This window comes from Macrobrachium rosenbergii, chromosome 22 (assembly GCF_040412425.1).
Source record: "Macrobrachium rosenbergii isolate ZJJX-2024 chromosome 22, ASM4041242v1, whole genome shotgun sequence".
NCBI classification, from domain to species: Eukaryota; Metazoa; Arthropoda; class Malacostraca; order Decapoda; family Palaemonidae; genus Macrobrachium; species Macrobrachium rosenbergii.
This window is the reverse complement of record NC_089762.1, coordinates 29,205,891-29,232,668: the sequence shown is the minus strand read 5'-3', so window position 1 is coordinate 29,232,668 and position 26,778 is coordinate 29,205,891. Positions and strand designations below refer to the sequence as shown.

The following is a 26,778-nucleotide window of genomic DNA, read 5'->3' as shown; positions in this document are numbered from 1 at the left end:
CTCTCTCTCTCTCTCTCACAAACTATTACTGTATTTAGCGCGTGCAATAAGCATGAAAAGTTTGTTACATTAAAAATCCATTTCAGTTGTTGCAATAAGTAATTGAATTCAAAGCTTAGAAATTATTCACATATCTCGCTTAAAATAAAATAGAACACGTGTGGACGATCGTCATGTGTCTGTGTTTGCATGTGTATTCCCTTAGATTGAAATGTGTGGCCTCCACCTTTCTGACAGAACTGTTAATTAAAATCAATGTTGCGGGAAAAGGGACTGCGGATAATTTTGCCACCATATCCGAAAACGCTGTGTCACGCGGACGGAATTAATTTCACTCTGTGAGAATAAGCGAATCCCGGTCTTCCCTGGTTCTGTTTCGTATAACGGCGCGTAAATTCTTCATCAAGACGTTGCTGTCCGTACTTGAAAGGAGCCTTAATACTCGTCTCAGGTGGCAACCGGTTACCTGATAGTGTTTCAGTGTTTTTTTTTATGAATTAAAATGTTATGTTTTATTATTTCATACATTTGCTTCTTAGTTTCTTTCATCTCCATTTGGCATCCAGTTTCAAGTTTTTATTCTATTGATGTCTATAGTTGTTTGCCGACTAAAGTATCATACATCTTTTGAATTATTTGTCCTCATCATTATATTTTATTTTCATATCATATACGCCCTCAAGGCATAGGAGTGAGTTTGAAGTTTGTACCTTTAATCTAGGTAATGATTAAATATATACGGTACGTAACTTTCCTTTCACAATAATTATTACCTGTAAACTCTTTTAGCTTACCCTACTTGCTCAGACACTAATCTCGCTACAGTTTGGGTTACAGTGTGTACATAAGTAGTTCTGTTTAGGTTTACAGTTCTATATGAAAAATATAGCTTTCTCGCGCTGATGCATATGTCAGTGAAGGTAAGAGCGCTGATAACTTTTTAACAGCTGGGGAAATATATTAAGTTCAGATTTTAGAGGCCCCAAAGAGATGGAATATAAGGGACAAATAACATTCAACACGGAATCAAATAGGCCTTCAAAAAAGAAGGCTTCACCACCCTTCTGTTATTCTTACCTTATTGTTCTCTTCGGATCCGGAAGAGGATAAACCTTCCACTCTCCTGACTTCGCGTAATGCTTCTCGGTTTCGGCCGCTCTCACCTGCGCAGAGAGAAGAAGAAGAAGAAGGTTCATTAGACATGTGAAGAGATCGAAATGCCAGTAACCTTAACCGGTAACTAATGATAATGATATAGAGGTCTGCGTAACGATAAAATATTTAATTTCGTAATAGGAAATGCTGTTTGTATTGAGATAATTCTGGCTTTGAATTTTTCTATTTTTGGTAAATCCTTAGAAAGGTTTATGGAGTGAATAGAAAATAAGATCCTTATTTATCTTGTTCTTTTAATCTATTTTTAAGTTGCCACCGGTGCAGCCAAGAGGGAAAAAATATATTTCACAGACATAAAGTTTCTTCAATCTTCAGTCTTTTTTTAGATTCAGTATGAAAAGGAAAACAAATTAAAGGCGTGAAATATGTGGTCAAAGTCGTTAGATCGGTGTAAATTCAGCGACCCTCGTGCATTAAACTCTTAACTTTTCCAGTTTCTTAGCGTGTTTGAATGGGTTTTGCAAGCAGACCTTGAATCTGGATTTGCATTCAAGGTTTTCATTGAGAAATGTACCCGGATATTAAGGAGTTGAGAAGTATTCGTTTCATGTTAGTCGTTTTATATATACGTATAAATAAATATGTATATGTATATATATATATATATATATATATATATATATATATATATATATATATATATATATATATATATATATATATACACATATATACATATACGTGTGTGTATGCATTTGTATGATTATATATATATATAATATATATATATATATATATATATATATATATATATATATATATATATATATATATATGTGTGTGTGTGTGTGTGTGTGTGTGTGTGTGTGTGTGTGTGCGCGTGTGTTTATGTTGAGTATGCTTGCGTGCTTGCGTGTGAGTACAAGAACGCCCAAAGAGAAATGTCCCTGTTTTCGCTTATTTACACTATTTCTATTGAAATATCAAACTCAACTTAGTGAATTATCAGTTATCTGCATTTAACGTGAAAACAAAACAAGAAATTATTATATCCAGCTACTGTAAAATAAATATTTAATTAGATAATAAAAACCAATCTTTGTTAACGCAAGCATTAGAAAATCTCCTTAAAACTGAGATAATAATAATCAAAGTGCAGTATGATAGAAAACTGTTAACTAAATTATAATATTGTGCGAAATTACGAGAGACGTTAAGGTAGAGGAGAAACTTTTAAAATAACGGAAGTACTCCAAGGCCAGTGGGGTCATTAAGAGAACGGCGACGTTGATGGATGGTTAGGGTGCCTAAAATCGATAGGTGTCACTTGATGACTAGCAGTCGATTTTCAAGGGTTTCTTTGTCTATTTTTTTTTTCGTCTATTTTTTCGTTATGTTTCCAAGCGGGATTTCTGATATTCCTAAAGCAGAGTTTACATAAATAAGGGCTGTGATTTGAGATCCTTTGTTTTGATGACTCTGGATTTTACCAAATTAAGTGATATCTCGGTCTTAAGTGGGTTTATAAATAATTGCAGAGCACAAATGGGATGAAAGTTGACTTTTGAAATTGACATTTTACGAGGTAGTATTTCGAATCGTTTGGATGATGAGCAAATAGATATGTTGGTAAAACTTCATACAAAGCTGATTAAATTCCACCTAATTTTTAAATGTAAGATTTATTGCATTGTATGAAAATTTTAGATACATTATTATATTTATGTGATAGATTTTGTTTGTTTGCGTTAATTTCTTATATTTTGTCTAATACCACTTTCAGTCGAATTAAAGTCTAATTGGAATGACCTGTCTTCAGATTTGGTATATTACCAAAAACTTTTTTCCAATTTTAGGGAAGAATTTAGTTCAGTGGAATAATCACAGCGAAAACAAAAGTCAGTATTTGCAATGTTATTGTTGCTTGTTTTATGGCAGTGAGGGATGGCCAGATCAAGGAACTTGGTGGATTGGAATGCCATTGCTTGAGAAACATCCTTTGAGATACACTGGTGTACTGAATAAAGCAAATCCAACAAGTAGGAAGTGAATCCGTTAGTTAGACCATCAGAAACGACTGGATAATAATCGAATTCCAAATAAGTTTTTGCACAGAAAAATACAAAGAGTGAAGGAAAAGTTGGGGGACCTTTTTGTGCTTCTCATAATCTGTTGAACGTGATCAGTATTGCGACACACTAAATGATATAGTTGTTATTACTCAGAACCAAAGTCTCTGAACACAGACGATCATTGAGGCCTGTGATGTCAAAATGTTGAGGAAGTGGTAGGATTAGAGCCGTGTTAGATTGCATAACTTGAGCATACACAATGAGCAGAAGCGCTTGGTGGAAACATCGATGGATATATGGATAGAATATCTTAGTAAGGACAGGGTCTAATGCATGATGGCTTTCTGAGGTTTCCTGTTGCCGTTGCAAATGTAACTTTCTGTGGATGTTATCACGCCCCTACCTTTGTCTGTTATTTATCAAATAACCTTCACTCAGAAAAATGACAGAAGAATCGTCACTCTGTTTGCATATAACTGGTTTTAATGAAGGCAAGACGTTTGTACATAACTTTAAACATTTTCATACTGCCATCACCAATTTAATTTTAGATCTGGGGAGATAACATAAAGATTTCTAAATTGTATAGCTCCTCGGGTGAGAAGAAATCAAAATAATATTTTTATTTGATGACCTGCGCATGATTTTTCCCCGTTGACATTAGGAACATTGACATAAATACATGTATCCGTAGGGGTTAGTGCCGTCCGTGCGCCTCATGCGTTGCACTGCAGGCATTACTGAAGGTTCTTTGCAGCGTCCCCTCGGCCCGTAGCTGCAACCCCTTTCATTCCTTGTACTTTAACGCCTTGTATATTCTCTTTCTTCCATCTTACTTTCCACCGTTTCCTGACAATTGTGAGTTCCTCACTGGCGGAGTTGGTATCGTTCTCGGCTAGCACTCTGCTGGGCTCGCGTTCGATTCTCCGACCGGCCAATGAAGAATTAGAGAAATTTATTTCTGGTGATAAAAATTCATTTCTCGTTATAATGTGGTTCGGATTCCACAATAAGCTGTAGGTCCCGTTGCTAGGTAACCAATTGGTTCTTAGCCACTTAAAATAAATCTAATCCTTTTTGGGCCAGCCCTAGGAGAGCTGTTAATCAGCTCAGTGGTCTGGTTAAACTATGGTACACTTAACTACCAATTGTTTCATAGTGCAACTGTGAGGGTTTCCCTCTGTTGCAACTTTAAAACCGTTTTTTACTCCCAATTTATCTTTCAGCGCTGAATGACCTCATAGGTACCAGCACTTGGCCTTTGGCCTAAGTTTTAAATTGCGTTCCATAAGTGCCATGTAATTACCTCTGTCTTTCTTCTGTTTCTTCTTTTGCATTTTTTCCTAGGTGATGTCAGGATTGTTTTACGTCCTGCCTGAAGATAAACGGTGCTACGAATAGATTTCTCGACCAACCTTCATTATGGCGAGGCTGATGGAAAGTGGGCTAGAAACTACTTTTGTAACGTTCAAAAGAATTTCCCCCCCTTATTTTCCCTCCCAGGTTGTTGGCTCCGAAGGCAATTTCCGGCCTGAATTACCAGGTGGTGGTAACCTGAGAGGGAAATAAAAAAAAAGCTAGTGTTTCTCTTTACCCCCATCCTCTTCAGACCTCTCTCGCAAAACGCTTAAAGGTACTCTTCTTTTCTTTGCCTCTGCTGTTAACTCGTTTGGGAAGTGTTGTACTTTTTTTATTCCGAAAAGTTCAGGATATATTTGTGTCACTTTTTTTTTATTTTATTTTTTATCTATTTTTGTTTTCGTCTTTGTTTTTCCAACGTCTCCGAATGTGAGTACGAGATTAGCAGTATCCTGATGATCCCGAATTATTATTATTATTATTATTATTATTATTATTATTATTATTATTATTATTATTATTATTATTATTATTATTATTTATTTTTTTTTGTATTTTAAATCTGAATGACTTATCAATTTGCGTCATCCAGGATAAGATCATCTTGAGTGTGTTTTTCGGAGATGCCAGAACTGCATACATACATACATACATACATACATACATATGTATTGTATATATATATGTTAATATTATATTATATGTAATATATATGTGTGTGAATATGTATATATATATATATATATATATATATATATATATATATATATATATATATATATATATGTGTGTGTGTGTGTGTGTGTGTGTGTGTATACATACATACATACGTAATCATTCTTTCTGATACTGTTACGACAATCCTCTCATCATCATATTTGCAACGTCGTCATGTAACTACCAAATAAATTAATTGTACTGCAGCTACATGCAACGGGAACAACTCACAACCAGATATTCCTATCTTTCATGATTCATTGGTCCATAATTCTGTCTTTGTGAGTATGGAGAAACCGCGATGGCTGTGAGCTTTTGTTTGTTCAGAACAATGTCCTTGTTGTCATGGGAACGATTCCCTGTAGCATCGTTACCACATTCGCTTACTGTGTTTTTTTTTCGCTCACTTGGTTTTTTTCAAGGTTATTCTTGTCAGATATGGCTAGGGCTTCCATGTATATTCTAGGCTGAAAGACTTGGATACGACATTTCCTGCAGAATTAAATTTTGTAACTGCAAATTGGGAGTTTTCTTTCGACTGCCTTACAGAATTTCATACAGTTGATTACTCTAACGATATATATATATATATATATATATATATATATATATATATATATATATATATATATATATATATATATATATATATATATTATTTATATATATATATAATGTATGTATATATAGGCCTATATATGTGTGTATATATATATATATATATATATATATATATATATATATATATATATATATATATATATATTCTATATACATATAAATATTTATTGTGTGGACTTAGAAGATTTGTAGAGATTGACTTTGAGAAGGATTTAAAAATTATTTAGAATGTAGTAAGATGGGCGTTGAAAAAGAGTATGGAAAAATTTTCAGATCCATTATGTGATAAAAGCCTATCAGAACTAATTAGCCTGGTATTAAAATCTTTGCGATAAGAAGGAAATAAGACTTAGTTTAGGGTATTTACCATGAACGATGAAATGGAAATTTTGTTTTTCCTTTTTCATGAAAAAAATATTTTATGATAAGTTACCAAACAATCTCTAGTAGATGGAAAGGTCGTAATGATCATTATGGAAAATTATTTCCAGTCCTAAAATTGAAAATGTGGACCGCAATTAGTTATATAATGACCGGACAACTTCCTTTAGAAAGGAGTGTTCGATTATTAGACTACTGAACCAAAATCATTAAGTAACAGAACAGAACAGTTGAACCTTAGCAATTAACTGAGCAGGACCGATAAAAAAAAAAAAAAAATAAATAAATAACCCAGGTGGCTTCCTCGTCAAATGACTGAAATATAATATCGGCCACTAAAGAAATTTCGCCATGTTCGCACGCAAGAAGAATACAAAGTAATTAAACAACCTGGACGGAGTTCTAAATGTTGATCACCGAAAGAAATTGGCCTTCCTCCAGAATAACAATAGGCGTAAAATAATGTCTCTGATATTTTCAGTTTTCCTCCAGAAGAAAAAGAATAATTCTCTTCTCTACATTGTGGGAAGTCACTGTTACTACAGCCGTCATTTTGTCTTAATAACAGTACGCATAATTAATTCTTATATGACTTTACTACCTATGCAGAGGAAACTGGATTAATGAAGGAAACTGCATTTCTATCTCTGAAGTGCAGCTACAGTGAATATAAGCTTCAAAAGGAAGCAGTGATACAAAATATCTTTGCACATGATCCCTTACAGTAATTTAGCTGAATTTTCTCAGCTCTTTGTTTCACGCGTACATGGATCATTATGAACTGCGTGCAAGTGAAAGTAAAATATGTAAGAATATTGCATATTTGTATTTTCTTTTATATTCCATAAAGTAAAATTTGAATAATAGACATATTTATAATGAGAGTCGGATATTTTGGTTTTCGAAATAATGACAATCAGGCCTTTGGCCTTCATGACTTTTGGTAGCTGGTTTTATGGGCCGAGCATTTACGAGATAAATTATTTCATTCTAAAAATGGCATCATGAGTACTAAGGTCTAGAGAGTACAGGAGGTCTTGTCACGCGCAGCTTTATCCGTGGTAGAGGATTAAACGGCGAGGTGCGTGACGTCACAATAACCACTAAACAGTAATAAACATATATTTCTAGAATTATACGCACTTAACATATATCCATAAAATCACATTTCACACATATTTTAACCGCATGTTATTAGTTATGTCTCTATTTTTTCATCTTATTTACCACTTTTCAGGAACAACTAATGTCTCTGCTCAAATTTCGAAGTCTAAAAGGTGTACGGCAACGAACAAAATATTTTATGACTTCTGAAGGTAACTGGATGTGATTGCTAATTATATCAGTTAATTTAATGATCGCTGCTTTTCCTGTTGTTAAACATTTTTCCCCCCTATGGTGAGAATCAAACATCTTATCCATACACTTCAAATGTTCAAGAAACTCTTCACTTGGTTTCACTTGGTTTCATTAATTTACGCTCCAAAGCTTATGGCACCAATCCTTTGTTACTTTTTGCTCCTGAATGTTCATATTGTGGAAACTTACGAGCAATGAAACCCCCAACATATCGCAAACCTTCTTCTTCTGTGGCATCTTCCAATGTTGTTCTTCGACTTCCTGGTCTATGAAGCCATCACTTTGATCATCCATATCAAATTCTGGTAAGCAAAATAAAATTGCTGATAAACTGAGCTCTTTCTGAAGAGAATTTCCTTCGTCTTCGAACGATGCGTCCTGTTTGTCAGGGATGTGGGAAAATGAGCCCCATGTTACATTTTCACTGTTGCAGTTTTCAACGTTGCTCTTGGAGCTTACAAGTGTGCTGTCTTTTCCTAAAAGGTGGGCTCTGAGGTGGTGGGTGCTGATAGCAAGCTCCCATTTGCCTTATGCAAGCAAAAAAGTGTTCCAACCCATCCTGATTTAGTCTGTAAGTTAGAATATACGTCATGCCAAATTTTTCTCTGACCAATTTCAGCAAGTTAGACAAAGACGAGCAGGATATAACCAGACCTTTCTGAAAAGGACTGAGCACTTTTTCATCACTTTCATTTCTCAAGAGGTTTTACTCATGTTTTGCAAGATTTTTCTTGCGTTTCCAGGTACAGTCCGTAAGTATTTCTTGATGATTTTCTATCAATTGGCACTCGAGAGTTAAACAAATCAAACCATCTATCAACAAACCGAATGAACTGGCTTGTACTTTCCAGTCCTTATCTTCAAATTTACCTTGATTGCCAGAAGTGATCAATAGATTTATAGGTAGTTTCAGACAGCAGTTGCACGGCAAGTTTAACTCTCATGCGTTGCATACCTATAGGCTAACATTGATATGTTTTTCGGAAAGTTTATATGCTGTCGAAGACCATTTTTCCTCCTCTTTATTAGCTCTCTAACTGGACATTGTGAGCATAAGTTGCATCCGACAATTATGAATCCATGGTCAAGGAAGTTATTTCTAAAAAGCTTTACTAAGTGTGGAGCATCTTCAAACACATGTATTTCTCTGCTGTTGTCCATTGGATTAATAAAGGACCTTCCTCGTGGTAGCCTCAGGGGAGGTTGTTTTCACGTCGCGATTTCGACCTGCGCAGAAGAGGATTTATTTTGGGTCAGCGCTGACAAGACCTCCTATACTCTGTAGACCTTGATGAGTGCATTTAAGGCTAAGCGGCACGAGGAGCGTATGCGTCCGCAAATATCAGCCATTATGAGAAACGTTCCATTCACAAGATAACTTTTCCCTGTCCAGGTATGCATGAATTCTCAGTAATTGAAATAAGACATATTTTTTATTAGACGACTAATTGAAATTACTTCATGATGCATGTCTGCACTCTGTAAATATCCCAAATAAAAACAAATAAAAGAATCAGAACCACAGTTGGTTCCGGGTTCCTCTGCTCATATTAGATCTTCTTTGGCTCATAACTTCCCCTTTAAAAAAGATATAATTGAAGTCAACGGTTAACTTTTTTTGGGACAACTCGTCAGAAATCAAACAAGTAGACTTGGCTGAACATAGAACTTCCTTCCAACCTATTGGCGGAAGCATTAACAAATTGCGACAGAAGTTTGTTAGCATAAATTATGTTTGAAAAGTTTTGGCAAGGACATCAGTGTCAGAAATAAGGATGTTGAATGTTAAGGGTTACCGGGAATTAAATTATAGCACACTTCTGAAAGTTTACTGGGAATTATAGTACACTTTTGCACCGAAGTATACGATAGACCTATGCACGGGAAGTTTAAATATGCTCTTGAATTTATCAAACGAAAAGAGAGAACATGCTAACATTCACTCATGAATCATGAACCTTCAGGTGAAAACTATGCATGTTACCTCAACACGTAACCTTGCCAAAACTCATTCCTGGTATTTTTGGTTGCAATATGAATGATTTCTGTCGGAAAAGCCCTGTTTCACGTTAGTCTCCTATTCCCTGCTAGTGTTTGGGTGGGGAGTATATTAGCAATTAAAATGAACGACCAAGTATCTCACTTTTAACAGAAGTGATTTTGTCAGGGAAGGCTCTCAAGTTTCACTTATGTAACGTGTGTTATTTCTTAGACTACTGTAGTAAACCTACGTTTTAACTATATTCCAACCCAGCCTCACCTTGTAGGTATGGACTAACCGTACAAGATGAGGTTTAACCTCTTTGTACACCTGTGAACTGCTGCAAAATTTCTATTTCACTTGATTTTGATAAATTTATGATGAAAATTTTGCTTGTGTTTTTGGGAAAATTATAACCTGTTTGAAAATACTGGCAATCTAGGTTACATATTTGCCATACCACGTATACATTTCTTCTAAGTATGACTACGCCAATTTCCGCCATAAGGAAGCTTCTGCACTTGATTTAAATCTAATGCTGGGAAAGATCGCATTTGGAATATTAACGGAGGTTATTTAGAGAACTGCAGAAATATAATATATACATATGTCACTGCATTGACAACCTGTCATTGGGAAATTAATTTGTTTCCCACTTACAGGTCGGACAAAGTGGTCAGTCTGCATACCGGAAATGCCACATTGTTGAGACGATAAAATATAAGTGTTACAGAGGAAGCTTATATTTTAGTAAAACAAGCACTCTGTAACCCTAAAAACCGTCATTTCTGTTTGAAGCAACTTTCAAAATAAATCCCTCCCTTAAATCCCTAGATGATCAGTGCCATTTAGCATTCGGTAATTTGCCACATTCCTCTGCGTGCTGTAACTTTACTTCGTATTTTTGTAAATCTGAATGAAACCATAACGCTGCCAATTTCTATTTAGAACTCATAGGCTATCATTTTTTCATACATCAACAGCATTAAATATTTAATGCCACTTACCACTCAGTATTAATTGGTTACTTATCACATACTTACTTAAAAGTACTACATGTAATCATTCTCGTCAGCTATAAATTTTCGAAGCCAGGAAAAACTATTGTAAACATTTTCGGGGAACTATTGTACCGTCACTCGGAGATTGATATAATGATACACATATGAAACTACTGCAATAGTGGAAGTAAGTGCATCAGTAGTTTTTAATGAATGATACGACACACTCACTGAAACTACTGCAATAGTGGAAGTAAGTGCATCAGTAGTTTTTAATGAATGATACGACACACTCACTGAAACTACTGCAATAGTGGAAGTAAGTGCATCAGTAGTTTTAATGAATGATACGACACACTCACTGAAACTACTGCAATAGTGGAAGTAAGTGCATCAGTAGTTTCAATGAATGATACGACACACTCACTGAAACTACTGCAATAGTGGAAGTAAGTGCATCAGTAGTTTTTAATGAATGATACGGCACACTCACTGAAACTACTGCAATAGTGGGAGTAAGTGTATCAGTAGACACACTCACTGAAACTACTGCGATAGTGGAAGAAAGTGCATCAGTAGAGTTTCAATGAATGATACGACACACTCACTGAAACTACTGCAATAGTGGGAGTAAGTGCATCAGTAGTTTCAGTGAATGATAAGACACACTCACTGAAAATGCTGCAATAGTGGGAGTAAGTGCATCAGTAGTTTCAATGAATGATACGACACACTCACTGAAACTACTGCAATAGTGGAAGTAAGTTTATCATTAGTTTCAGTGAATGATACGACACACTCACTGAAACTACTGCAACAGTGGAAATAAGTGCATCAGAAGTTTCACGTGCATCAGTAGTTTCAATGAATGATACGACACACTCACTGAAACTACTGCAATAGTGGAAGTAAGTGCATCAGTAGTTTCAAGTGCATCAGTAGTTTCAATGAATGATACGACACACTCACTGAAACTACTGCAATAGTGGAAGTAAGTGCATCAGTAGTTTCAGTGAATGATACGACACACTCACTGAAACTACTGCAATAGTGGAAGTAAGTGCATCAGTAGTTTCAGTGAATGATACGACACACTCACTGAAACTACTGCAATAGTGGAAGTAAGTGCATCAGTAGTTTCAGTGAATGATACGACACACTCACTGAAACTACTGCAGTAGTGGGAGTAAGTGTATCATTAGTTTCAGTGAAAGGTACGATACTCTTGCTGAAACTACTGATACATTTACTCCCACTATTATTACAGTAGTTTCAGTATGTATATCATTATACTAATCTCCGAGTGACGGTATAATAGTTCCCCGAAAATTTTTACAATAGTTTTTCCTGGCTTCGAAAATCTTTAGTCGACGAGAATGATTACATGCAGTACTTTTAATTAAGTATGTGATAAGTAACCAATTAGTACTGAGTGGTAAGTGGCATTAAATATTTAATGGCTGTTGATGTATGAAAAAATGATAGCCTATGAGGTCTAAATAGAAATTGGCAGCATTATGGTCTCATTCAGATCTACAAAAATATGAAGTTAATGAGAATTGATAATGCCTAAAGTATATCTTAGTTTATAGTCTTTTCCATGTTTATATTATGTCAGTAACTTGTAAGTAATTTTTACATTCAGATTTTTTACATCTGATTTACTGTGTGAGCTTCTTTGGAGTAAGCAGACTTCACGTAAAGCAAAAGACGAGTTCGCTTTAACGAAAGTATTTTTTTTTTTCGTGAAGCTGTCTACTCGTTGTTTGCCTAGTTTTCGTTGTCTTGTATCCCTTTATTATCTGCGTCCCCTCCTGATGCGTTCCTACTATGTTATATCAATAAATCAATCAGTCCTTCCAATCTTATGAGTCACTATCCCAGGAAATAGAGTTGGGAGGAAGGAATGAGATCGGAGAGTGGAAGATATGGAAGAGGGAAAGGGTTTTGGGAACGCGTGGGGTGGGGAAGGAGTGGATGACGAGAGGGGAAGAGTGGATATAGGTGGGTAGGAGGGGGCCGTGGAAAGTGTGGGTGGGTGTGTCGCGTCCCTTCATCATCGTACGTTGTGCGTAAAATCGTCTTACTACGGCAGTTCTTATTCTCGACCAATTTAATGACGAGGCCGCGTCAGCACTTCCTACCCGGTTGCTGATGGAGACAGATAGTATCGGCCCCTCCTACTCATCCCCATCCTTCCCCTCCCCCCCTCCCTCCTCCCTCCCGTGTGTTTGTGTTTGTGTGAGTGAGAAATAAGTGATTTGTATTATTCAAATGCATTGTACAGCCATGCTCAGAGGTGGTACTACAATATCTGCTTAGGATCTCGTTCAAAATTCACTAACTGGCAGCCTAACATGCTACATATTTCTCTTATTTGAATGCAAAAACACACTTATTTGATAAAATAATGCCAAAGTATGTTACATAAGAGTAAAATCTATCATATATTTAAAAATTGTGAGGAACTATTATGTGTAGCCAAATTTCGGAAAAACAGTGACGAAACATTTCCGAAACTCGTTCATCCAACGCCGATGCGTTGACAAAAAAAAATCTTCATCACACCTAGGTTCAGAAGTTAAGATAATGTATAAAGATCGAATAATAGCAAGCGCGTATGCAAAGAAATTATCTTGAAACCCCATATATATGTGTCTTAATCAACATCATACATTAGAATTTTATGGTTGAAATTTTGCTGAAGCTTTTTTGCTCCCTTCAAGATCAAGACGCAAAGACCAGAAAGGACTTTCAGTTATAGGTTTAGGACATCGTTTGGGAAGTGCATGAAACAAGAAATAATACATTTAGGGCTTAACCCTCAAAGAAAGCGAGGGTGTCAGGGAAAACGTAAATCGGGAGAAAATAGTGAAGGTTTGTTGTATAAGGTATAGAAAATGAGCCAACATACTAATCCGAGGACAACAGATTTTTTAGAGAAAGTTTGGAAAGTGATGACTAGGCAGTTGTTATAAGAGTCTGGCTGAAAGGAAGAGGGACTCTGTTTCGTCCTTACAGAGCTGTAGCCGAAAAAATGACAAAGCTTGTCAAAAGCAAAGATAAAGGAAATATCATTCCCAATTTCAAGTATAAAATTTGAACGTGAATGGGAAAAGGAGAGAAAATTGTGTCGTCTAGAAAGGTTGCACATAGAGTAAACAAATAGATTTTATTAACAAAAGAAAACTGTTGTCTGTTCAGAGCTACTAGAAGTTTACTGATTGACCAGAAAATCGATAGCCTTTTCACTTATCACCTCAAAAGTGGCAATTTTTCGCATTAAGCCATATGCCATCTAAAAGCAAAACTCCGATGTTTACTAAGTAGATATTGTCATAAATTTTACGCCAACCTTCCATGAAACACGCAGCTTAGAGAATTCAGGCAATTTCATTCAACGGTGCCCTATCGTAACATGAATTGGAAAAATCAGTGTTGCCATTCAGTGTCTGTCAATCAGGCGTAAACAACAAAATAAGCTATGTAAACATGTTTGAAGGGCACGGATTGATGGACAGGGATGTACGGATTTAATCAAGTTCGATTTCTACAAGCTGATTCAGCTTGGCCTGCCTACAGGGTACCCTGTCTGTTGAATATCAAGTACGCGTAAATGAAGATGAAGTTAATCATTGCCTTCTCAGACCTTATAAAAAGAGTAGAAAATCACTATTATCCCCTAAAAATCGTTAATCTTAATTCCGTATAGACTATACATTGCTGCTATGTTTGTTTGTTGTTGCATTTCACTGTCGGGACTTATTATTACTCGAAATTCAAGATTTTAATTGAGCAATGAAGCATTTATTTTATGTAATACACATACACACACTCATATATATATGTATGTATATTTATGTAGTATATATATATATATATATATATATATATATATATATATATATGTACAGTATATATATATATATATATATATATATATATATATATATATATATATATATATATATATATATATATATATATATATATATATATATATATATTATATCTATATGTTTAAATATGTATAAATATATTATGTCTATATATATATATATATATTTTATATATATATATATATATATATATATATATATATATATATATGTGTGTGTGTGTGTGTGTGTGTGTGTTTGTATATATATGTATATATATATATGTGTGTGTGTGTGTGTGTGTGTTTGGTACAGAAGGTTCCGTTAGGGAGATTCTTTTTCCAAGCTTAAAGAGGCTAATCTAGTCTGAAGTATATATATATATATATATATATATATATATATATATATATATATATATATATATATATATATATATATATATATATATATATATATATATATATATATATGCGTCGCCACCACACGCGACCTTCGCGGCTTCATATTTTCTCCTCCGGGCTGTTCATTGGCTTGATTAATCCATTCTACGTGTTTATTAACTGTTTTCTTCACGACTTTGTAAACTGTCTTGCACGTGGTTAAAATCTTCACATATGTTTACTACATTCCCTTCCATGGAAGTTCTTGTGATTAGTTTTCTTTGATTACTGTGTGTGTTTTCTTTATATATACTATATATATATATGTATATATATATATATATATATATATATATATATATATATATATATATATATATATATATATATATATATATATATATAGTTCCATTAATCATTAGCCCTACTAAATTATTCCTCCAACGGTCAGCAATTAATGTCATCTTTTTAGCTATTTACATGCCCCATAAACTGAAATTCCTCACTAATAATGGTCATATGAGTTTGACGTTGGAGGAATGTTTAAAATTGTGTAGCTGGTTGTATGGTAATGGTATACTTTTCATACTGATGAATTATAAACTAAGCTCTTTGGTAAAGAATAATTTTACCGAGTTCGACTGATCAAGGTCATTTGTCAAGGTCACATAATGATCATTTATTTCACTGTTATGTGGCCTTAGCGGAGGTTTGTATTTACTGATTGCCCTTGTTATTTCTTGAGTTTACTTATAAGATTCAGATTGCTGTATATTTCCACGTATTGATCGTAATCATACTTTCAGTTCTCACTCGAAAACCAGAATAGATACATTAAATTTCAAATATTTTGCTTTGCCCTCTTCGTATCTATTGCTTTATAAAGACTGATTGGGTAACTCATTTAACTTGCGTCACTCATTAAAGGCTGTAGATGCAGAAATTACTCTAACCGCGTCAGCTTCTCAGTCCATTGTTTCTCTTCATTTTACTTTCAGCGTTCTTGGCACTTTTCGATAATTATTTTGTAGATTAGTTTAAGTCCTCCGACTTTTACGGTGTAAACAATTCATTCAAAATTTTCCCGGTCAATTAACTCTTGCTATATTTTATTTTTTCTTTAATTTTTTTTTTTATTTAGTGTGTGTCTATGCCTCTGTTGCATTTACAGTTTTCCAGTTACATTCCTGTTGGCTCCCCCTTATTTTCTTACTTCTCTCACCATTTCATATTCCTTAGTTTTTTTTCCTTTTAACTCCTTTATTTAATCCTGTTTGCTCTTCTTTTTGCCATTTCATTTTTTGGATCTGTCCCATTTGTAGCCCAGTATCCGCACATTCATTTTTCCGACTTTCTGTCCATTCCATTCAGTACTTCATTTCCCTTCCCCCTTTCCCTTTCTTCTGTTATTTGTTGTTTATTTATCTGCCCTTGCTTCCCCCCCATTCTTCATATGCTGTCCCTTACTATATTTACTCGCGTTCTTTTAATTCTGGAATTTCCTCTTCCTTTCCCTCTATTTTTGTAAACTGTTCCAGCTCTCTCTCTCTCTCTCTCTCTCTCTCTCTCTCTCTCTCTCTCTCTCTCTCTCTCTCTCTCTCTCTCTCTCTATATGTGTCTATATATAATATATATAATTTATATATACATACATATACATAAATATATATATTTATATATATGTATTTATATTTGATATATACATATATGCGTTCGTGTGTGTCATTTGCAAAAGGAACGCACGTCCAGGTAGCCGTTCCATAAGTAAGAAAAAGGTCCCGAAGCTCTTTCATCATGGTCCAATTCATCCTCATATTCTATAAACTGAGTTTTCCCTTTTGCTTGTTTTCCGCGTTCTTACGTCTGAATCGGGCTCGCTCACGTGGTTTTGACATGGAAATATCTCCTTTTAGCTTTATGCCTAAACTGCCATGACCCCCTCTCTCTCTCTCTCTCTCTCTCTCTCTCTCTCTCTCTCTCTCTCTCTCTCTCTCTCTTTTGTCCTGCACGCTTTTCGTTCTCTCCTTTTTGTTGCAGGAATGTTTGCTTCCGCTTTTTCTTCTTGGCGATTTTTTTATGAAGTTTGTTTTGGTAATTTATTTTAGAGTGCCATCCCGCTGTCGTGTAGTCTCGAAGGTAAACATGGCACTCAATACAAAATCTCCGCGTTAGATTAGGTTTTGTGTGTGTGTTTGGTGTGTGTGTGTGTGTGTGTCTGTGCTCTGCGTTAATCAACAGATACTAATTTGTTTTCGAATGACGTTACTCCTGTCGAACATTTTATATTTTGATAATCTTTAGGTGGCATCCCTCCAGCATAAATTGCCCAGATGCATTTAAAGGATTTGATGTGAAGCTATAACGACATGTTCGAAGAACTACCGTGCAAAATACGGAGCTGATAATTTGGAGGTGAAGTTATTTTGAGGAAAAATGTCTTAAATGTAAGAATGTATATTCCAGAGTTAGACTTTGAGAAAGTGTTTGGCTGGCGTACCTTGGCCTTAGGAATCCTACTTGTGGTAAGGGGTGTTGTGCTGGGTGACTTGAATACAGTTGTAGAGCAGATAGAATGGCGAATAACCTTGAGAGTAACACTTTAGGTTCTCACAATATGGCATGGAGACATTAAGTTAAATTGCGTATTTTCAGGAAGACCTTGCATAAAAGCTACTGAAGTTTAAAACTGCAGAATGACGAAGAGAACAATTTGAAACAAGCTAGACAAAAGTAATGTAACAGGAATGCTCGAAGATAGTAAATTAATTAATGCAGTTTATTAATCTTGGGTGCATGCGTTCTATCTACAGTAATACTTTCGTATTTACTTATTTACATTTTTTCAGCGTTGAGGTGTAAAAACGATGTAATAGGACTATTTGAAATTTTATGGGTGCATTAGAAGCAATATTAATGTTATGACGAATTTTTGGGGTGTTTTTTTTATTATTCTAACATTTGAACTGAGGTTTGATGATGTCTTTTTTCGTCGAACGCATCGGCGACGAGTGAACGAAAGTTTTGAAAATGTTTCGTAACTGTTTTTCTGAAATTTGGCTACACGTGATATTTTCTTTCAGTTTTGAAATATATGACAAATTTCGCTCATATGAAACATATTATGGCCTTATTGTATCAAGTAATCGTGTTTTTGCATTGAAATAGTAGATAAATATGGAGCATGTTTGTTGCCAGTTCGTGAATTTCGAACGAAATCGTATGCAATCATGTCGTATCACTTAAGAGCATAGCTGTACGATCAAGGACCGTCTCATTGAAAAGTAAGATATTCTGTGTGCATAATAATAATAATAATAATAATAATAATAATAATAATAATAATAATACAGTGTTTCTCAGAGCACGTAATACTAATGCATTTCAGTAAGGTGAACGTGATTTTGCAATAGAATTATATTTCATGCCATCTTCCCCGACCTGTTACGTCTCTTTGCTCTTTAACAAGATGAATTTTACACAGAACTCTGTAACAAGATGACCATTACACAGTACTCTAACAAGGTAGACAGATGGAGTTTTTCCAGAAGACAAATGCATACGCATATTGATCGAACTGGCTGGGTTAGAAAATAAAGAGGGTCGAAAAATTCTTGGGGACTTTTTTTGTTTTTGTATTTTTCATTGTAACTTGTTGCTGTCTCCATTCTTTCATTGTCAACAGTAGCTCATGCATGTAAGAAATTTCTTCCAGTAGTTGCATGCATATTTTTACTTGTTTTTACTTAAATCTCCTTAAGTGTATAGTAGGAATTTAAGGAGTTTAAATAACAATAAAAACCCTGTTGTTCATACACGGAACAAACCTGGGTCTTAGCATAAGGATAAATCTTCTGGCTGGCGCCAAAAGATTTATCCTAATGTTAAGACCGCAGGTTTGTTAGTTATGAAAAATACAAATTAATGAAAAATTTGTCATTTTCTGTATTTTTTGCAAAATAAACATATAGTAGTTTGTTTCTTTTCATCTTGTAATTTTTTATCCAATTTTTCATTTAGGGCAGCATTGTTTTTTTTTCTTTTTAACTACTATTGAATTAGAAACATTTCACTAAAACCAGCCATATAATAGGTATCCCATTCCAACTCTCTCTCTCTCTCTCTCCTCTCTCTCTCTCTCTCTCTCTCTCTCTCTCTCTCTCTCTCTCTCTCTCTCTCTCTCTCTTCCCACCCGAATTCAGATCAATCGTACCCTATTCCGCACTACTGTTTTTCTTTTCATTTTGCCCAATAGCGAATCGGGAAAACTTGGCGGTGTGCGTTCATTAACATCTAAAGCTGTAGTGCCGAAGAAATGCGACTATTTTCTATTTTCTCTCTCTCTCTCTCTCTCTCTCTCTCTCTCTCTCTCTCTCTCTCTATATATATATATATATATATATATATATATATATATATATATATATATATATATATATATATATATATATATATATATAGATATATATTATTTATATGTGTATATTATATATATATATATATATATATATATATATATATATATATATATATATATATATATATAGGATATGTATAAATACAAATTTCATGTATTTTCTAACTTTTTCTCACTGGGTGCTGATCAAAATGTGAGCCAAAGAAACTTCACCATTAGCTAAAAATTAAAGGAAAAAAAATATTCTTTCATATTTCAGTTCAGCATCGTCAGGTTTAATGGATAACATCGTCAGTATTCTGAAGTATAGGATAATATAAAAGTGATCGCTTTTCTGAGTATCCCTAAGTCCTGTTAGAATGATGGTTAATTACGAGCTTATTCCAGACATTTGCCAAAGCGGACTTTCTTTTTCCCTTTATCTGTTCTTTATCTACAATTCAGAGAACAGTAGATTTCAAGAAATGTGGCGTTAGCACCGTTACCAGATTGCAGACGAGAAAATGCGCGCTGACCGGTTCTTTTAGCTAATCTCCAGCATACACACACCGTTCTGGGAACACTGCCAGATTCAACAACACATCTGGACCCTCGTGTAAACATTTCCAGGGTCTGCATCAGCTCCAACAATAGTCGCCGAACTCAACAATAATAGAAAGCTTTCTTGCATTCAGGAAAGGTGTTGCAAAACGACATTCAGTGTGTGTGTGTGTGGTGTTTGTGCGTTCTTGCTTGCTTTCGTCCGTCTCTCTCTCTCTCTCTCTCTCTCTCTCTCTCTCTCTCTCTCTCTCTCTCTCTCTCTCGCCATTTTCCGCGATTATATAAGTCCCGTAATCCATTCCCTCCGGCGATTCCATTATAAGATTTGGGAGCTTTTGGAGAGTTTGCGATGCTCTTCAACCGAAGAGAATGAAGGTATCAGATCCTGTCTTCTGTTGGGTAGGGGGCGGGGTGCTCGTTATGATTTTATTGATTTTCAAGGCGTTCCAGGTGTTGCAAAACAAATTTTGTGAATGTTGAAGGTTTTCCAAGTCGAGTCGACTTTCTCTCGTTCTTCTAATGAGAGAGAGAGAGAGAGAGAGAGAGAGAGAGAGAGAGAGAGAGAGAGAGAGAGAGAGAGAGAGAATGGAATGAAATATAGGATTTAGGCCAGAGGCCAAACGTTGGGACCAATAAGGTCATTCAGGGCAGAAACGGAAATTAACAGTGAAAGTGAAAAAGGTGTAACGGGAGGAAAACTTTGCAGTTGCACTATGAATCAATTGTTAGAGAAGGGTGGAAAGTAAGATGGAAGAAAGAGAATATGAACGGAGGTGCAGTAAAAGGACTGAAAGGGGTTGCAGCTAGGGACCAAAGGGACGCTGCAAAGAAGCAAAAGTATGCGGGGCACTGACGGCCACACCTTCCTACGGAGAGGGAGAGGGAGAGAGAAAAGCGGTCCGCTTAATTTGTAAAATTGCTGTCACAGCTAAATTTTAGTCCTTGTAAATATTTCTTGTAATTTTGTATAGTAATCTGTCATGATTGCCTTTCCCATTTTGACCCATAAATCTATACGTCACTTCGTTTCGGCCGGCAGCATAAGCATGATGTGAAAAGGTCAACGCTAATTTATAATGTAGGGGCATATTTAATTCTATGTAGAATTAAAGGAAACTATAGAGAGAGAGAGACAGAGAGAGAGAGAGAGAGAGAGAGAGAGAGAGAGAGAGAGAGAGAGAGAGAGAGAGAGAGAGATGCCTTTTTAAAGTTGTAGACAATACTGTGTATAAGCTAGTGTCCTCTTCTATAATCTGACTAAACAAGTTAATTTATATTGGACTAGTTTTAACACGTCACAAGTGAATTTCGAGTATATGTTTGTTTTTACGCTCAAAAGGCACCAACGAATTTTGTGCCTTAGATCTTGAATGAGTAAAAATGATCCGCCAGTTTTAGTGAACAGTCTTTCAATATTTTATGAAAACCATTCCCTGCTGTTATGTGCACCGTTGAATTGGAATATAGAATTTAGACCAAAGGCCAAAGCGCTGGGACCTATGAGGTCATTCAGCACTGAATGAGAAACTTGACAGTAAGAAGGTTTGAAAGGTGGAAAGTCAGATGAAAGAAAGAGAATATAAACGGAGGCATAGTAAATGGAGTGAAAGAAGTTGCAGCTAGGTGCAGAAGGGACGCTGCAAAGAACCTTAGATAATGCCTACAGTGCTCCACGTGAGGTGCAATGGCGGCACTACCTCCCTACGGGGTGTACCGTTGACGGATCATTATCTCCCTTTATCGTTTATCTGGACGTCATAGATTTTGTGACATGGAGGCTGCCATTATAAGAACCGTGGAAGTTTTCTTATTTTCTATGTTATTTTCATTATTGCTAGCAAATACTTTCGGTTTCCTGTCCATGAGGTGGCTGAATTAAATTCAGATAAATTCAAATTATTCCTCATCGGAAAATCGTGTTCTGGAGTCTCAATACGAAAGAAATGCAAGCTTATTTCGCCATACTGATTCTTCACAGCCTGTCGTAATGTAATCACTAATGGAGAAACTAACAAGCCTTAAATTATCTGCTTTTCCAAATTGATGGTCTTTCTCAAATTCGACCCATATCGTTGGGGAGTTTCGGGCAGCAGAAAATGTCCCGTGTTTCAGGACAAGGTGCTTTCAGTGGACCAGCTTTCGTGACAATAACAACCCGCTTTGCGTTCGCCTGTACCGCTTGTCTTTGTTTCTTGTTTTCTGTGTGTGTTTTTTGTTTGTTTATTTTTGCTCCTCGGTTTATTCTGAAAGAAATAGAATGAATGCAGCTGATTGCAATATTGTTAGAAACTTATGAGCTCTACATGAAATATCTGCTTGATAACATTTATGCAATAATTTTAGGAGGATAATTGTATATTTTAAACCTTTGTCAGTCATCATTTATTAACCACTGCTGCTGCTTCTTTTGCTATTATAACTATCCATATCTGGCCAGCATTATCCTCGTACTCATCTCTCTCTCTCTCTCTCTCTCTCTCTCTCTCTCTCTCTCTCTCTCTCATGCTGTATTTCAATGTCTTTTATTTTCTTCCTACCACATGGCAGGTTTACCTCATCGATACTTTGATGTCCTTGTTTCCCTTCTTCACAAACAACTGAATCAACAACAGTTCGTTTTATGAACGACCACTTCCTTCCTTACTTATTTAGATCATCATATCTTCTCGCGGAAGATGAACTAAATTCGATTCCTTTCGGTTTTTTTAGTTTTCTGTAAAAGAAAAGTACTGTGCCGGCTTTGTCTGTCCGTCCGCATTTTATTCTGTCCGCCCTCAGATCTTAAAAACTACTGAGGCTAGAGGACTGCAAATTGGTATGTTGATCATCTCCTCCAATCGTCAAACATATCAAATTGCGGCCTTCTAGCCTCAGTAGTGTTTATTTTGTTTAAGATTAAAGTTAGCCATAATCGTGCTTCTGGTAATGATGTAGGATAGGCCGTGATTAAAGTTTCATGGGCCGCGGCTCATACAGCATTATACCGAGACCACCGAAAGGTAGATCTATTTTCGGCGGCCTTGATTATTCGCTGTACAGAAAACTCAGTTGCGCCGAATAAACTTCGGTGCATTTTTTAGGCAGCTTTTCGAATTTTTTCCTGGGTTACATTTTCTATAAATATAATTTTCCGTGTTTAAGGAGACTGATCAATAAATTTATATGTTCTTATATTTAGTTGTTCACTTATATATATATATATATATATATATATATATATATATATATATATATATATATATATATATATATATCATATATATATATAAATATATATATAATATCAAATATCATATATATAGGAATATCTCCGATGGATATATATATATACCGAAGGGGAATTTCTATAAGTGATAAATGAATTTGTGCCGAAGAACAAAGTTTACCCTCGACACGGACCATTCACATGACTGCACGTTCAAGGCTGGAAATTACAGATGCATCAAGTGATGTGAAACGTCTGCTGAATAAACTTGTTCGTTGTAAGAGACATGCATGCCTCGGCAATTACCTCTTCAACCTGATGATAGTTTGTTGGTCTGTTTGGAACACCGAGCTCTTATTATGATCTCTTTCTCTCTATCTCTCATATATATATATATATATATATATATATATATATATATATATATATATATATATATATATATATATATGTATGTATGTATGTGTGGGTGTGGGTGTGGGGGGAGGGTGGCTATAACCCCTCTGACAATAATTTATATATCTTTTTACCACAAAGAAAATTAAAGACTGTTCGTAATTCCTGACCGGTTTCGATTTTTTTAGAAATAAAGCCGATCGTTCAGAAAGTTTAAATTATCCGATCGGTCATATTTATATATATATTTATATTATATATATATGGTAATATATATATATATATATATATATATATATATATATATATATATATATATATATATATATATATATATATATATATATATATATATATAACATAATTACAGAATTGAGATTGTTTCTTAATTTGATATTTTTATTGATATAAAAAGTAATGAAGGTAGTAAAAGCAGCAGTTGTACCAGTGTTCAGCAAGAGTAGTACCAGAGGTTGGCCGTGATCAGATGAAATCGAACCAGTAAAAATTTTCGGCTGAACAAATAAAGGAATCGCTTCCTCTTTCGCGCACTTTCATCGCCATCATAACAGCCATTGCGGGCGTCGAGAATATTGAGGCATATTGGATGACAATGCAAGTGGACTGCTGTCGTCGTCACTAGTCGAAGTGCAAATGACTTCTTGCTTGTCGTGGAAAGTCTGGACAGATTGGAGAGGGACAAAGGACCTATAGTAGACTCAAACGAGAGTTCCCATTTTTTTTGGGGGGGAGGGGAGGGGGCGGTTGAATTTTCGTCTTTTCCTCGAAGGAGGAGGTTCTCCATCCATGATTAGTTTTGCGCAAGATGTCAGTTTTCTTTGATGTGATGTGTGAACAAGGGTTCTTATATTTGGGCGATTGAAATGAGGTAATATTGACCTTGCTTTTAGTATATAACAAAGGTTTTCTTACTTTTATATATATTTATATTTATATATATATATATATATATATATATATATATATTTTATTTTTAACATTTAATTTGCCTAACCTGGTCATTTGACATCTTTATTTATATTAGGCACATATTTTATGTTTTAACATTTAATTTGAAACTCCCTTAACCTTGTCAATTGACATCTTTCCTTTAGCATTATATATATATATATATATATGTCTATAATATATTTAATCTTGAAACTATATTTATGAATATATAAATTGTATATATATAAATATATATATATATATATATATATATATATATATATATATATATATATATATATATATATATATATATATATACTGTATATGTAATATATAAGCATATATATACATATATGTGTATGTATGTAAGTATATATACACAAACACACACATATACATATACATATACGCACGCACCCATATCTCTTACCAGTCAGGATCTTGAGCCTTAGCATAAGATCTAGAAATCATTTTCTATTCCTTTGTCCAGTATTTTATGGATCTGTTTCTCTGAGGCACCCTACCCACTGTCCTCTGATTTATATGCAGGCTTAGAACCTTCCCTTTGAACTGCTAATATGCAAAGTTGGCCCTTTCTACGGTGGCCCCTATTAGCATTATTCAATGCCGTTTCCATTTCACAAACAAAAAATCGTGCCCTTTATTTTTATTCCACATCTGAGATGTTTCACTTTCATCGTCTTACAACCCCGGTTCTTTCATTCTCAGTGTGGATTTCCTTTGTAAATTTTCCCTTTAAAGTTTCCATTTTTTTTTTTTTCATTTGAAAGACATGTCTTCATTTTAACTAAACATTATTGTATCTTGTTTTTTTTTCAACTCCAGCCCATTTTTTAGACCAGATCTACTCCTTGCTGTTCTTATGCATTCTTTGATTCAGTGTTAATAAAATACTTTTGAGTTTCTGACTTGTTATTTCTATATTCGTATGTATTTTAATAACCGTACAGAAATCTTCTACAGATTTTGAAAAACGTTGATCCCTCGCCATTAACACTATATCCGTCTGTGAATATATGAAAAATCCCATTGCTTTCTTGTCCCTTTTGTGACAGATGTAGCGAGAGCTCTTCCCTTTATCACAGATGTTATCTGTTACGCTTTTTCTTTCCCTTTCTTTCCCTTTTCTATAGCTGTATTTCTCTTTAACTAAAGAATCTAGTCTCGGTGCTATAGCTGATTTTTATTTCACAGCACTGTATTTTTTATTCAATTGTATGCACATATTGTTGTCTTTTCCGTAGTTTACTTCCTTCAGATGGCTAAAAAAACACTTTTTTTTTTATTGTGAAACCTTATTATTATTTCTCTACCAAATATTCTGGTTAAGTACCTGCTATTCAAGTCTCCCGCTGTCTTTTCCATGCTACAACAGTAACCTTTAAATTCATTAATTCAGCCAGTCCTATAAGAGCTGTTAATAAGCTCAGTGGTCTGGGTAAACTATTTTAATAATAATAATAATAATTGCTTAATTTCCCACTACTATATCCGGTGCTGAATAGCTCTCCTAACTACAATTTTTATATATATTTATCTATGTTCTCGTGAATGAGTAGTTATTTATCTCCAATAATTCATCTTAATATACGGTCTTCAGATATGAATTTTCCCCATTTACTCAAAATATTAATTTATTAATAATTGTCAATTTCCTTATTTTATATTGCCATATAGCTCTTATCATGAATAAGTTGTTATTTATCTCTAATTCATTTTGGCTTTTGGCTATTCAGGTGTAAATTCGCCCCAGTTACTCAAGATATTAATTTATTAAATTGTCAACAACTTTTTTATATTTATTTTTATCTGTCTTTTTATTTGTCTCCAGTAATTCACTTTGTTTGTGATCGTTTAGGTGTAAATCCAGTTATATACTCAAATCATTAGTTTATGAATTGTCAACTACCCTTTTTTTATTTTCCATTTACCTATCTTATCATGAATAATTTGTTATGTATCTCTAATAATTCACGTTAGTTTTCGGCTGTTCAAATGTCAGTTCGCTCCAGTTATTTAAAATAGATACTTATTGATTATTAACCACCTTATTTTATATATTCATTTGAATAAGTTGTTTCTTATCCCCAGTGTTTCATTTTTGCTCCTGATTCTCCAGGTTTAGATTCGCAGCAATTGCAAAAAATATTTATTGATCGTGAACTTAACATTAAACAAACACCAATGTTATACAGACGTCAATGCCATCATCATCATCATCATCATCATAATCATTACCCATACGTGTTTCCTACCAGTCTGTCGGGGCTGGTCCGTTCTCCCATCCATTAATAACGAGGGCTCTTTGTTTGTGTCCTCCATCCCATAACCTTCCCTCCTCCGGGTGGAAAATTCTTTCAAGTAATAAATAAAATCGCCT

The 26,778-nt window shown here is 34.7% G+C and overlaps 1 protein-coding gene and 1 long non-coding RNA gene across 10 annotated transcripts in view; one reads left to right on the top strand and one right to left on the bottom strand.

Annotated features, from left to right (window-relative positions):
• The window catches only part of LOC136850694 (sericin-2-like), a 385,966-nt gene that overhangs the window by 59,750 nt on the left and 299,438 nt on the right, over window positions 1-26,778 (bottom strand). For all 9 annotated transcript variants that reach the window (XM_067124513.1, XM_067124507.1, XM_067124515.1 and 6 more), the window contains one exon: window positions 1,078-1,163. The gene's annotated coding sequence lies outside the window, so the exon portion shown is untranslated. The remainder of the gene's footprint in view (window positions 1-1,077; window positions 1,164-26,778) is intronic.
• The window catches only part of LOC136850697 (uncharacterized), a 553,838-nt gene that overhangs the window by 453,927 nt on the left and 73,133 nt on the right, over window positions 1-26,778 (top strand). The window lies entirely within an intron of this gene.